The sequence below is a fragment of the Hydra vulgaris genome, chromosome 02, assembly GCF_038396675.1.
Source record: "Hydra vulgaris chromosome 02, alternate assembly HydraT2T_AEP".
In the NCBI taxonomy this organism is placed as follows: Eukaryota; Metazoa; Cnidaria; class Hydrozoa; order Anthoathecata; family Hydridae; genus Hydra; species Hydra vulgaris.
The window spans coordinates 20,532,323-20,545,193 of record NC_088921.1 but is presented as its reverse complement, the minus strand read 5'-3'; the positions used below and the strand labels follow the sequence as shown (position 1 = coordinate 20,545,193).

At 32.6% G+C, this 12,871-nt stretch overlaps 1 non-coding gene and 1 pseudogene across 1 annotated transcript; both read left to right on the top strand.

Moving 5' to 3' along the window:
* The first annotated feature begins 1,861 nt into the window (after positions 1-1,861).
* Positions 1,862-2,061, top strand: LOC136077280 (U2 spliceosomal RNA). Its single transcript, XR_010636999.1, has one exon. It is a non-coding gene; the product is annotated as a U2 spliceosomal RNA (small nuclear RNA).
* A 5,694-nt stretch (positions 2,062-7,755) lies between these two features.
* Positions 7,756-7,933, top strand: LOC136077419 (U2 spliceosomal RNA; annotated as a pseudogene).
* Positions 7,934-12,871: the final 4,938 nt, after the last annotated feature.

Sequence of the window (12,871 nt, the reverse complement as noted above, 5' to 3'; positions counted from 1 at the left end):
ATTTGTGGCAAAGCAACTTCGCCGAGCCAATGAAAAGAAACATCTTAAATTTAAAAATAGGCAAGGGTGGCTTAGGTATTCTCGACGTCAAAAAGCAATGTACAGCTTTAAGACTAAAGTATCTCATGCAATTTCGAGAAGATCTAAGTCCTCATGAAAATTTCTATTTAAAAAGATATTATCTTGCTTACTCTTTAGACAAATATGCTTAAAAAGGTTATAGCCAATGGAACTTTCTTACCGTAGTAAACTTTCCCAAATCTTTAAAAGAACTGCCATTCTATTATGTTGAAATGGTAGTACTTTTAAAGACTAAACAAAATCTTTTTAAAGAAAAAAATATAACAACAAAAAAAGTTTACTCTCTCTTTTAATCAAAATTTAAATAAAACTCAAATATTATGGGAAATACTTTCGAAACTAAAATGCCTTGGGACAAGATCTGGGGTAGGTGCTTCAGATCATACGCCCAAGGACCTTCCCAAAACACTCAGTTGAAGTTGTTCCAAAACATTTTACCCACTAAGGAAAAATGCAAACTGTGAGCTAAAAACCGCGGGCGAGCCAATACTAATTGCCTTGTCTGCAACCAAAACGAAAATACATTACACCCTTTTGTATATTGCAAAGTTGCGCGAGTGATTGGGTGTGGTTTGAAGTATGTTTACGAGAAACTTCTGCCGCAGACAAACTTCAACACCATTCAGGTCCTCATTTATTTAAACATTAAAAAATTAGCGAGATTTGATCCAAAAGCAACACTAGTTACAACCATTACAGACATTATAACTACTGAAATATGGCGCTCAAGAAACATGAGAGTAATGGAAAGTAAAATCCTCTCACCACCCAAAATAATTAAAAACATTATTTAAGAAATTTAAAAATATATGGAAAATATGAGAAATATAAACGTGAAAACAATGTTGAAAAGTTTCATACTTTGTTTTCCATTAACGATGCAGTATCAATACAAAACGAGCAAGATCTCGTGTTTACTATATAAAGAAACAACCTTACTGAAATGATCTCCCATTTCCTAGTATGTGTACATATATTTACGAAAAGCATGTCCCCAGTAGCCCTGTGGGTGTGACGGACATGTGTTTATTTTTTAAATGCATGGCTTAATGGCCAGCACTATTTATTTTAAACTAGTGAAACGGAAAAGCGTGACCCCAGCAGCCTTGTTGTGTGACGGTCATGCGTTTATTTTTTAAATGCCCGGCGTAATGGCCAGCCAAATATATTATAAACATGACTTTTTCTTTGTTTTTTATTTATACTTAAGTATATAAGTGTTTGTTGTGTTGTAATATATATTTTGTATTTATGTTATACATTATATTTTTACATATTTTGCGGTTTTAACTTTCGAATTTTCGTTTTCGATTTCGTTTTATTATTGTTTTTGTTTTGGTTTTAATAAAAACAGCAAAAAGAAAAAAAAAATTTAAAAACCAATTAATCACTTTGACTTTATTTTGGATTTATAAAACATATATATCTATATGTATATATATTTATTTATAACTAAAACTGTTGTGTCGTATGTCATAATTTCTTTTGTTTTATTTAGCAAATCTAAATAAATAATATTTACACAAAGAACATAAATTTTGCTTTTGCATTTTTAATTATAATAAATTTTTTTTTGTTTGTTTGTTTACTTTGCGGTTTAAAAATTTTAAGTTTTAAGTTAAAGTTTTGTTTTACATTTATTTTTGTTAAGTTTTTGAAAAAGCTGCAAATTTTAAAAGATATTTTTAAAAATAAATGTTTCATTATTGTAATAAAAATATAATGATTTATTGTGTTATTTAAACGAATTTCTTTGTAAATATCACGGTTCCTTTGAAAAATATTTTTTTACATAAATTAAATTGTAAAGAAAAAAAAAAAAGTTATCTGTTCTTATCAGTTTAATATCTGGTACGCCGGTACAGTCCGGCTCATATATTAATCTGATTTTTGGCATTAGGTCATGGGATCAAAGGTTTACCTTGCCCTGACCACGGGTTGCCTCGGTTTTGCACTACTGCTGAGCGTGGCCCAGATTGAAAATAACAAAAATGTTTGACTTTTAGAGTGTCTAACATCGCTAATGATCTCAGCTGCTGCCGCTGATGATGCTGCTGATGATGACGACGACAAAAATGATTAGACGTACTAATTCAAACCACAAGTACATTGTTGAAGACGGCGTCAGTCCGACTATGTCTGCAGAGTTCAGTTATCGCTTCTCGGCCTAATGGCTAAGATCTACTGGTTTTAGTCTCAGACAGCGACTTAATATCTTAATACCTACGTGTATTAAGTGTTTTATGGTCTACTGACCTTAGTATAGTTCTAGTATAGTTGTACTTTACCGTGTTTTATCCACGCATTGCTTTTTTTTAAGTCTGTAGACCTTTTCAGGTTCTTAACTGCCTTTGTTTAAATTGCCCTACTTGATCATGAACGAGTTTATCAATAACCTTGATAACTCAAATAAAGATATTTGCATACAAAACTGCGAAGAGGACATGTCTAGTCCTCTGTATATTTCATATGCTCAAGTAACAATAAACACACAACAACAAATAAACAAACTAAAACAATTAAACAAAACAGTTCTTTGCGAATTTTCAACTTCTGCGAATCTAGTCAGTATTTTAATTGCTCTCGAAAATGAAGATCTTGATGAAGGCCTTGCAGGGGCCCAGCTAATTAGAGGTAATTCAATGCTTGAAATCACATACAAAAATGAAAGGTTTAAAAGTAAAATACTTGTGAAGGGTTTGAACATTAACGGAATACATCATCGGTTCTTCAAATCTACACCTTTGAGACAACCAAGCAAACGAGTTGCAGTATCAATTTTAGGTCTACCTTTAGAGTGTAGAGACGTTGCTGTGGGAAAACGTCTTGAAGAGAAGGATACGGCACGCATGTATACTCTAATGCGATTATTAAAAAAACCCCTAAAAGGGGAACACTTTACTTTTCGGGAACCATTATTGCAGTAATGGATAACCTTGTAGATCATATTCCTTTCCATATTAATTTATGAGGATATAGGGTGAGAGCAATCCACACTGGACAAGAATACACCAATAACAAAAAATCACCTGCAGTTCATAAAGATAACAGTGTGAATAAAATAAATGAAACTACAGAACAAAACAAACTTACTGAAATTGAAAACATAACCCAAATAACAACTCCACCCCAAATAAACGAAACACATACCAACAAAATAGATGAAAAAACGGTGGCAGAGGAAATCACCCAAACTGGGAATTCAATTACTCAAAATGATCAAAATAAAGAAACTACAACAAGGTAGGAACACAAAAAAGATACCGAAATGGATGAGGATGGTCAATGGGAAACTGAAAATGGAAAAAAACACAAAAGAAAAACACCGTTGGATTCAACTAAAATACAAGAGAGTAAAAAATCGAATATTGAACAAAGGATTATATTTGTTAGGCATCGCCCAAATATAACCTTAAAAGTAAATACAAATAACTAAAGCATACATATATATTTATATATATGTATATTTAAAATAAATGCAATTTTAAACAAAAAAAAAAACAAAAAAAAAACAAAGAAAAATATAAAATTAAAAAACTAAATAAAAATGAAAAATTAAAAAAATAACCTAAACGATATTATAAATAGAGAAAAAAGAAAAAAAAAAAAAGAAATAAGCTAATAATAAATCTAAAAATTAAAAAATGGAGGTTAAAATAATAACACTAAATGTTAACGAACTTAACGATGTTAAGAAGAGAAACAAAATATTTACCTACTTTGAATCATAACGTGATATCATTTGCATCCAGGAAACCCACTGTACAGAAGCAACTAAAGATAGATGGACAAGCGAGTGGAACACTAAAACTGGTGGACATGCTCTTTGGAGCAATGGTACCTTTAAACAATGCGGGGTCGGTGTATTAACAAAAAAAAATCTAATCTGCAGTAATGTATCCCATGACAAAAATGGAAGAATAATAGCAGCAAGCATTACAATTCAAAAATCTGTACTCAGAATTATAAACATTTATGGACCGAATAATCCGCAGGAAAAGGTATTCTTCTTCGAATCACTAGAAAAAAATACCTTGCCCTGTGATAATCTCATATTAACAGGAGATTTTAACATGGTAGAAGATCTAGATTTGGATAGAGAAAGTGGAGATCAATATAACAACAACAATAGGCTAGGACACAAAAACCTTAAAGAAATGTGTGAAAAATATGAAATATTTGACTCTTACCTACTAACTTATCCTCAGAAAAGAGAATTCAAATATGAAAAAATTGATCAAACAGTTAAAAGCAAAATAGATCGAATCTACACCTCCAAAGTAAATTGCCGATGTTATATTGAAAATACAACGTTCAGTGATCATAACGCTGTCTATTACCGATATAAAATAAATTCATTTGATAAGAGAGGTCCTGGATACTGGCAGCTTAATACGAGCATCCTTCAAGATAAAATCTTTGAAGAAAACCTGAAGAACGGTTTTAAAATACTCATATCAGAAAAAGATCAATATCATAATAATAACGAATGGTGGGAAATTGTCAAATACAACATAAAAGAAACTGCAATCCAAAGATCGACCGTGTTAGCAAAGCAAACAAAGCTGAAAATACAAACTATTTCCAATAAAATTATTAACGAAAAAAAGAAAAGTACACAGTACAAAGAAAAAATAAACAACCTTAAAAGTAAACTAAAAATACTTGAGGATGGTAATGGAGTTTTTATAAGAACTAAGCAAATACTAGTAGAAAAAGGAGAAGTAACCTCAAAGCTACTCTTTCAACTCCAAAGAAATAATAACAAAAAGAAAACAGTTAAAGAAATAAAAGATGGTGATTTAACTTACAAGGATACAACAAACATCCTAAGAGTCATGAGAAGTTATTACGAAGAACTCTACAAAAAAAAAGAAAACCTTTCCATAAATAAACAAGATTTCCTTATAACCAACGTTAAAAATATCCTTAACAACAAGCAAAATGAATTTCTTAACCTCCCATTGACGAGCGAGGAACTGCACGAGGCTGCTAAGACCCTAAACACAGAAAGGACCCCAGGAATAGATGGAATTCCAGTCGAATTCTACTCAAAATAATGGAATATATATGGTAAATTTTTTACAGAAATTGGGAATCAAAATCTGTTTGACGATAAGGCTGAGTTGACATGGTCACAAAACACGGCTATTATAAGTCTCCTACCTAAGGATGGAGACCTATCTTCAATGAAAAACTAGCGACCGATATCCCTTCTGTGCGCAGACTTTAAAATAATCACCAAAGCACTAGCAAATAGGCTAGCAAAAGTTTTGCCTAATATCTTAGAACCATCTCAGACGTGCTCAGTGCCAGGTAGAACCATCTTCTCAAATATCTTCCTCACAAGAGCTATAATCGAATATACAAACCAAAAAAACATCAAGAGCATAATTGTTTCGATTAACCAAGAAAAGGCATTCGATAAGCTAGACCGCAAATTTCTCATTCGAGTTCTAGAGAAACTAAATTTGGGTAAAAATTTTGTCAAGGCTATTAATAATATCATGAAAAACACACAATCACTAATAATTTTATTAGTGGTTACCTTTGTGAGCCTTTTAACAAAGAGCGAGAGGTAAGACAGGGAGATCCAATCTCTCTGATGCTATATTGTCTCGCCGTTGAAACTCTAGCCATTGCTATTAAAAATAACCATAACATTAACGGAATAAGGCTACCCGGAACGAATGGGAAGCTAAAAGTGATGCAATATGCGGATGACACAACAGTGTTTGTCCGAGATGCACTATCGATAAAAGAGTTATTTAGAACGCTGAAAAACCTTCGAAGAAGCTACTGGGTCTAATATTAATATGACTAAAACAAGAGCTCTTGCCTTAGGTGGCTTTGACTATATTAATCACAACAAACATGAAAAAATACCTCTTGGCTGGTCCAATATAACTGGAATGAAAATCCTCGGAATAAATTATTTACCGATATAGCATATACTGCCGCAACCAATGGGGAGAAAGCAGTAACAAAATTTAATCATAGGGTTAAAAACTTCGCTTATAGAAATGTATCACTGAGGTGCAAAGCCATCTTTTAAAACACTCAGGCTTTATTCAAAATTTGGTTTCTTGCAAATGTATTTCCAGTAAATAAAATTGTCGAAAAAAAAAAAAAAAAAATCAGTCTCGGAATACTTATGGCAAAACGAGTTTTCAGAACCAGTTAAAAGAGATATCCTAAATATACCAAACTAACAAAGGAGGTATAGGTATCCTTGACCCAATAAAACAAGGTTTAGCCTTAAGGATAAAGCATTTGTTAAACTTCAAAGAAGTTTGTACCCCACACGAGTCATACTATTTGCAGAAATATTTACTTGCCATTTCTCTTTCACAATTTGCAGCCCACAACTTTCAACAATAGCAATTTCTGAATCAGAATAACTTCTCTAAAATTTTAAACAATCTCCCTTTCTACTACCAAGATGTAATATCAGCAATTAAAAATAATGATAAAAATATCCTATCAATGGAAAAGAAAACATCCAAGAACTTATATAACTTATTATCTGACAATGAGAGATCCCCTTATATAAAAAAAATCGAAATGGGAAGGAATTATCCAAAAAACCATTCCCTGGAACAAAGTATGGCTGAGAAGTTTCATATCCTATGCACAGGGTCCTAGCCAAAACGTTTTGTGGCGAATGTTACACGACAGCCTCCCAACCTTAGAGAAAATTATGTCCTGGAGGAAAAACAAGGGAAGAGGAAATAATATTTGTAGATCATGTACCTTTATTGAAACTTCACTTCACCCATTTATCATATGTAAAAAGGCTCGATTAGTTTGGCAAGCTCTGAGAAGCACCAACGAAAAAATTCGACATGATGTAGTCTTTAATATTGTTCATATTATATTCCTTACAAATCGTGAGCAATTAGGATAATATGATAAAGTTGCGCTTCGTATAATCACACTAACAAATATCATAACGACAGAACTATAGCGAGCGAGAAACATGAAATACAAAGAACTAATAGAGATACCATCAAAAAAAATCTCTAATAACATAAAACAAGAAATCAAATTCATATGGAGAGCTAAATATAATAAATATGCAAAGGAAAATAATATAGAAGAATTTCATAAAATATTCTCAATTAACAATGCAATAAGCGAAAGTACAACAACAAAATTAATCTTAAACATATAATACAATCTTAGATTTTCTCTTTTAAATTTTTTTAAGGGGACTTAGTCGAACTCTTCAATATCTCGAACCAGTCCTTTTATCTGATCCAATAAAATAAATGTATGAGCACTAATAAAAATAAAAAACAAAGAAAAAGTTAAAAAAAAAAATTTATCAAAACTACCAAAAGAATTTGGAACCATGAGTTACCAAGATATATGTGTTACAACGCAAATTATTTTCACGGTTTTAACAAAAATAATTGCAGCGATGATGATTTAAAAACGTATGTTCGGTATAGAAGAGCTGAGTTTAAAAAGCAAAAAATGGAACGAAGACAAGAATATGAAGAACAAAAGCAAGCAAAGAAAAAATTATACGAAAAAGAAAAAGTAGCTTGACGAAAGGCAATGGAGGAGGCTAGATTATAACAAAATCAAAAGCCAAAAAATTTAATAAATAACCGAGACGAATGTTATTAGAAAAATGTCTCAGAAAAAAAAAATAATAATACTAAAAAAAAAAATTAAAAAAAAAAAAAAGTATCCGTTCATATCAGTTTAATATCTGGTACGCCGGCACAGTCCGGCTCATATATTAATCTGATTTTCGGCATTAGGTCATGGGATCATAGGTTTACCTTGCCCTGACCACGGGTTGCCTCGGCTTTGTACTACTGCTGAGCGCGGCCCAGATTGAAAATAAGAAAAAATCTTGACTTTTAGAGTGTCTTACACAGCTAATGGTCTCAGCTGCTGCTGATGATGATGCTGCTGATGATGACGACGACGAAAATGATTAGACGTTCTAATTCAAACCACAAGTACATTGTTGAAGACGGCATCAGTGCGACTATGTCTGCAGTGTTCAGTTATCGCTTCTCGGTCTAATGGCTAAGATCTCTTGGTGTAACCTTGCGATTTATTAGCATTTTGACGAGCTTGTGACCTTTAATAGAAAGATTAGCGAGTATTGAGGATTTAGTGGGTATTGAGGGACTTATAAGTGGTGAAAGGGGCGTACTGAGGGATAAAGTGAGTATTCAGAGTTCTTGTGAACATAAATCAATTTTCCAAAGGTAATAATAAAATCCTAGTAGATGGATAATTCTATGGAAGAAATCCATGTATCTGAATTGGAAAACCCTAATGACGATTCCCCAGTGGACTTAGGTCCGATTAACGAGGAAATAGATAATATAACAAGGCAGGAAAATCGCTATGCTCACGCTGTATCTTTAAAAGAAAAAACATCAACAAAAGACTACTTTAAGCATGACAACACACTTTTATGTAAGCTTTCGTTAAAAACTTCTCTTCGTGATGTTCTATGTTCTCTTGAAATGATGAAGAGCTTGAAGGAGCTCGCTGTTAAGAAAAGGAGAACTTCTGGAGGTAGTGATGAAAACTGATAAGGCTAAAAATAGGCTACTAGAAAGGGGTCTGACCATTAACGGCTTTAATCAGCGATTCTGCTATTCGACTCCAAGACGAGAGCCGAGCACACGTGTTTACGTGTCAATACTAGGTCTACCAATAGCTGCTAAACTGGCTCAGATTGGGAAAGAACTTGAAGAAGAGGGGTACGGAAAACATCTAAAAACATACCCTATTATAAAAACAACCCCATTTAAAGGAACGCAGTACTTTACTGGGACACTAATGGCTGTTATGGATAAATTGTATATAGATATCCCAAGGTTTATAAAATTAAGGGGCCAGTACGTAAGAGCTATTTATACAGGACAGCCAGTAAAAGAGAGAGCAGAAATAAATATCATAAGCCCAACCGAAACAAGCTCTGCAGAACCACTTCATAAAGAAACAAGCACAGCCAATGACAAACCAGAACAACAAGAACCAAAATAATACCCAAGAGTACCGAAGAACAAACAAAATTGAAAATAGGCGAAGTTTCTGCAAAACCATCAGATCAAAACAAAATAAAACAAAACGAGACAAGTTCATCAAGATAATAAAAGAAACCAATCAAAGGTGACGCTTGTGAAATGGAGGATGATTCTGTTGATGACGGATTTACGGAAGTAAATAAAGACACAAAGTAATGAGATTTCTGGAAACTTTAGACTGTGAAATTTTCTGCATCCAGGAAACTCACTGCAACCAAAGAAAAAGAGGATCACTGGGCAAGAGAGTGGAAACAAAAAACAAATGGCTCCTCTATATGGAACAATAAATCGAACAAAGAAAGAGGAGTTGCCATTCTCACTACAACTAAAACAACCTTTGATCAAGTAATGAAAGACAACCATGGTAGAATCTTAGCAGCAAACATAGATGTAGAAAATACAAAAGTGAGAATAATCAACATATATGGTTCAAATAACCCAAATGAAAAAGAAAATTTCTTTGAAACTCTAGAAAAACATACTAGTGTCAGTGATAAAACAATCTTGGCTGGTGACTTTAATATGGTGGAAGATGCCAATACAGATAGGCAGGGAGGGGATTCGCTAAACAAAAACAATACTCTTGGTTCCAGGAGTTTGACAAACTTCCTGTTAAAGCAAAAAATAAAAGATACCTACCGTAAGCAAAACTCTTGCAAGAAAGAATTCACATATGAAAAAACAGATAACTCATTCAAAAGCCGTTTTGACAGGATCTACTGTCACTTAGATAAAATTACTAAATGGACCTGCTCAATACTTGAAAACACTCTAAGTGACCACAAAGCCTTTCTAGTTAAAATACAAATAGAGCCTCAACCTCAAAGAGGCGCAGGATATTGGCATTTAAACGTCAATCTTTTGAATAACCCCATCTTTAAGAATTCTATCACTAAAGACCTAGAACATTTACAACAAACAAAAATCAATACGAAAATAATAACCAATGGTGGGAAATCTTAAAGTTTAAAATTAAGGAAAAAGCCATCCAAACATCTAGAGAAATCAATCCAAAAAAAAAAAAATCGTTCTTTTAAAAACTAAAATTAAATAGAAAAAGAAAAAAATCCCCAAAATAGAGAAGCGTTATATAATCTAAAAAACGAAATAACGCAGCTCACTGTAGATCAAGGCATTTTTGTTAGAACTCGGCAAGCAATAATAGAAGAGGGTAAAATCCCCTCAAAACTACTCTTTTCCCTTGAAAAAAGCAATCAAAAAAATAAGATAGTATCGGAGATCAAGAATGGAGATGCTATATATAAAGATAATCTAAATATTCAAATATTTATACGTAAATATTTTAAAGACCTATATAAAAATCGTCAAATAAATATTGAAAAACAACAACTTCTTCTTGACAACATCATTATTCCACTAAACAACAAAGAAAATGAATGTCCTAATAAAAAACTAACTACTGAAGAAATGTATAAAGCAGCTAAATCTCTAAATATAGGAAAAACTTCAGGCATAGATGGACTACCTATTGAATTCTATCAAACATTCTGGGACCTATACAGACACCATCTAACGGAACTAGCTAACGAAAATTTTTTTTAAGAGGAAAAAGAACTTACCTGGTCGCAGAGAACAGCTCTTATCAGCCTCTTGCCCAAAAAAGGAGACAAAACAAACATTAAAAATTGGCGACCAATATCACCTCTCTGTGCAGATTACAAGATCATAACAAAAGCCCTGGCAAACAGACTAGCAAAAGTTCTTGACAGAATATTGGAACCATCGCAAACATGTTCAGTACCTAAAAGATCCATCTTCTCTAATATATTTATATTAAGAGACTTGATAGAATACACTAATTAAAAAAATATAGAGACTGCGTAATTTCGATCGATCAAGAGAAAGCTTTCGACAAAGTAGATCAAGATTTTCATTACAAAATAATGGAAAAATATAACTTAGGCAAAGAATTTATCTATGCCATAAAACAAACTATGGAAAACTCTCAGTCTCCAATAATAAACAATGGTTACCTCGGTAAGCCTTTTAAAGTGGAGAGAGCTTTAAGGCAAGGCGACCCAATAGCACTCATGCTCTACTGCATCGTGGTGGAAACCTTGTCTTTAGAAATAAAGAAAAACCCACTTATCGAAGGCATACCCCTGCCTGGATCCAAAACACCCCTAAAAGTCCTTCAATACGCAGACGATACAGCAATAACAAAAAAAAACGTATATTCTATCCATGAAATCATTAAAGTATTAAATAACTTCGAGCAAGCGACTGGCTCAAATATAAACTTAAAGAAAACAAAAGTACTCGGTTTAGGTGGCTTTAACTTTATACTCGATAAAAACATTCAAAAATGGCTTATTGCCAGATCATTATATTAATTGGGTTAATCAAACTGGCTTCAAATTCCTCGGTGTAACTTTCTTTACTGATCTAGGATATGCTGCCTCCGAGAACTGGAAATTGGTACTCGAAAAGTTCTCGAAGAAAACAAGGTTTTTTAAATATAGAAACGTATCTTTGAAATGCAAAGGTATGTTCCTCAACACCTTAGCTATGTTAAAGCTATGGTTTCTTGTAAATATCATTCCAATAAATAAACTAATAGAAAAAAAAATTAAAAAAGAGACCTCGAAATACCTCTGGCAAAGTAAGCATGCAGAGCCGGTAAAACGGATAATAATTTACCTTCAAACGACAAACGGGGGCTTAGGAATCCTAGACCCAGCCAGACAAAGTATAGCTTTGAAAATGAAGCATCTTTTCCAAATTAAAGAATGTCAATTCCTACACGAATCTCTTTACTTACAAAAATACTTCCTTGCAACATCACTAATAAAAACAAAGAATCATAAATACGAACCTTGGCTAATTTTAAATTACAACAATTTCCCAAAAACCCTCCACGAACTTCCAATTTTCTATAAAGCACCATAACTACCCTTAAAAACAATACACAATTGTTCCAATTATTGAGTAAAACATCCAAAAATATTTATAAAGGATTATTTAACTCAGAAAACGAACCGCTTATAAAGCAAATACAACTGATGTGGGAGACAAAACTGCAAAAGCATCTGCCCTGGAACCAAATATGAGCTAGAAACTTTAATTCATATGCCCAAGAACCTAGTCAAAATACCCACTGGAGAATAATGTTAAATAGCCTACCAACGCTAGAAAAACTGCAACACTGGAGCAAAAATCAAGGACGAGGAAATGCGTCATGCAAATCTTGCAACATCTTAGAAATCACTCTTCATCCATTTATATCATGCAAAAAAGCGCGAACAGTATGTAATGAAATGAAACAAATTTATAATGTGCTATCACCAAACGAAACCATAAACATAGTTCAAACATTATTTATGAAAAATGTCAAAGAGTTATCAAAAAATGATAAAAAAGCAAAAATAATTACGACACTAACACATATCACAACTACCGAACTGTAGAGAGCCAGAAACAACAAACTAAAAGTAAATAAAGACATCAACGCTAAAGACATTGTCAGTAAAATTAAGAGAGAAATAAAATAGGTGTGGCAAAAAAAGTACAACAAAGCAGTTCGAGAAAATTCAAAACAAACATTCTATGATACATACTCAATCAATGAAGCAATATGTAAAAATGAAAAAGACTCCTTAATATTTACCATATAAAATCACTCAAATCATAAAGTATTACCCTGAAAATATGAAAATTTAAAAAAAAAAAAAAAAAAAAAGTATCTGTTCTTGATTCTTGATCTTAGG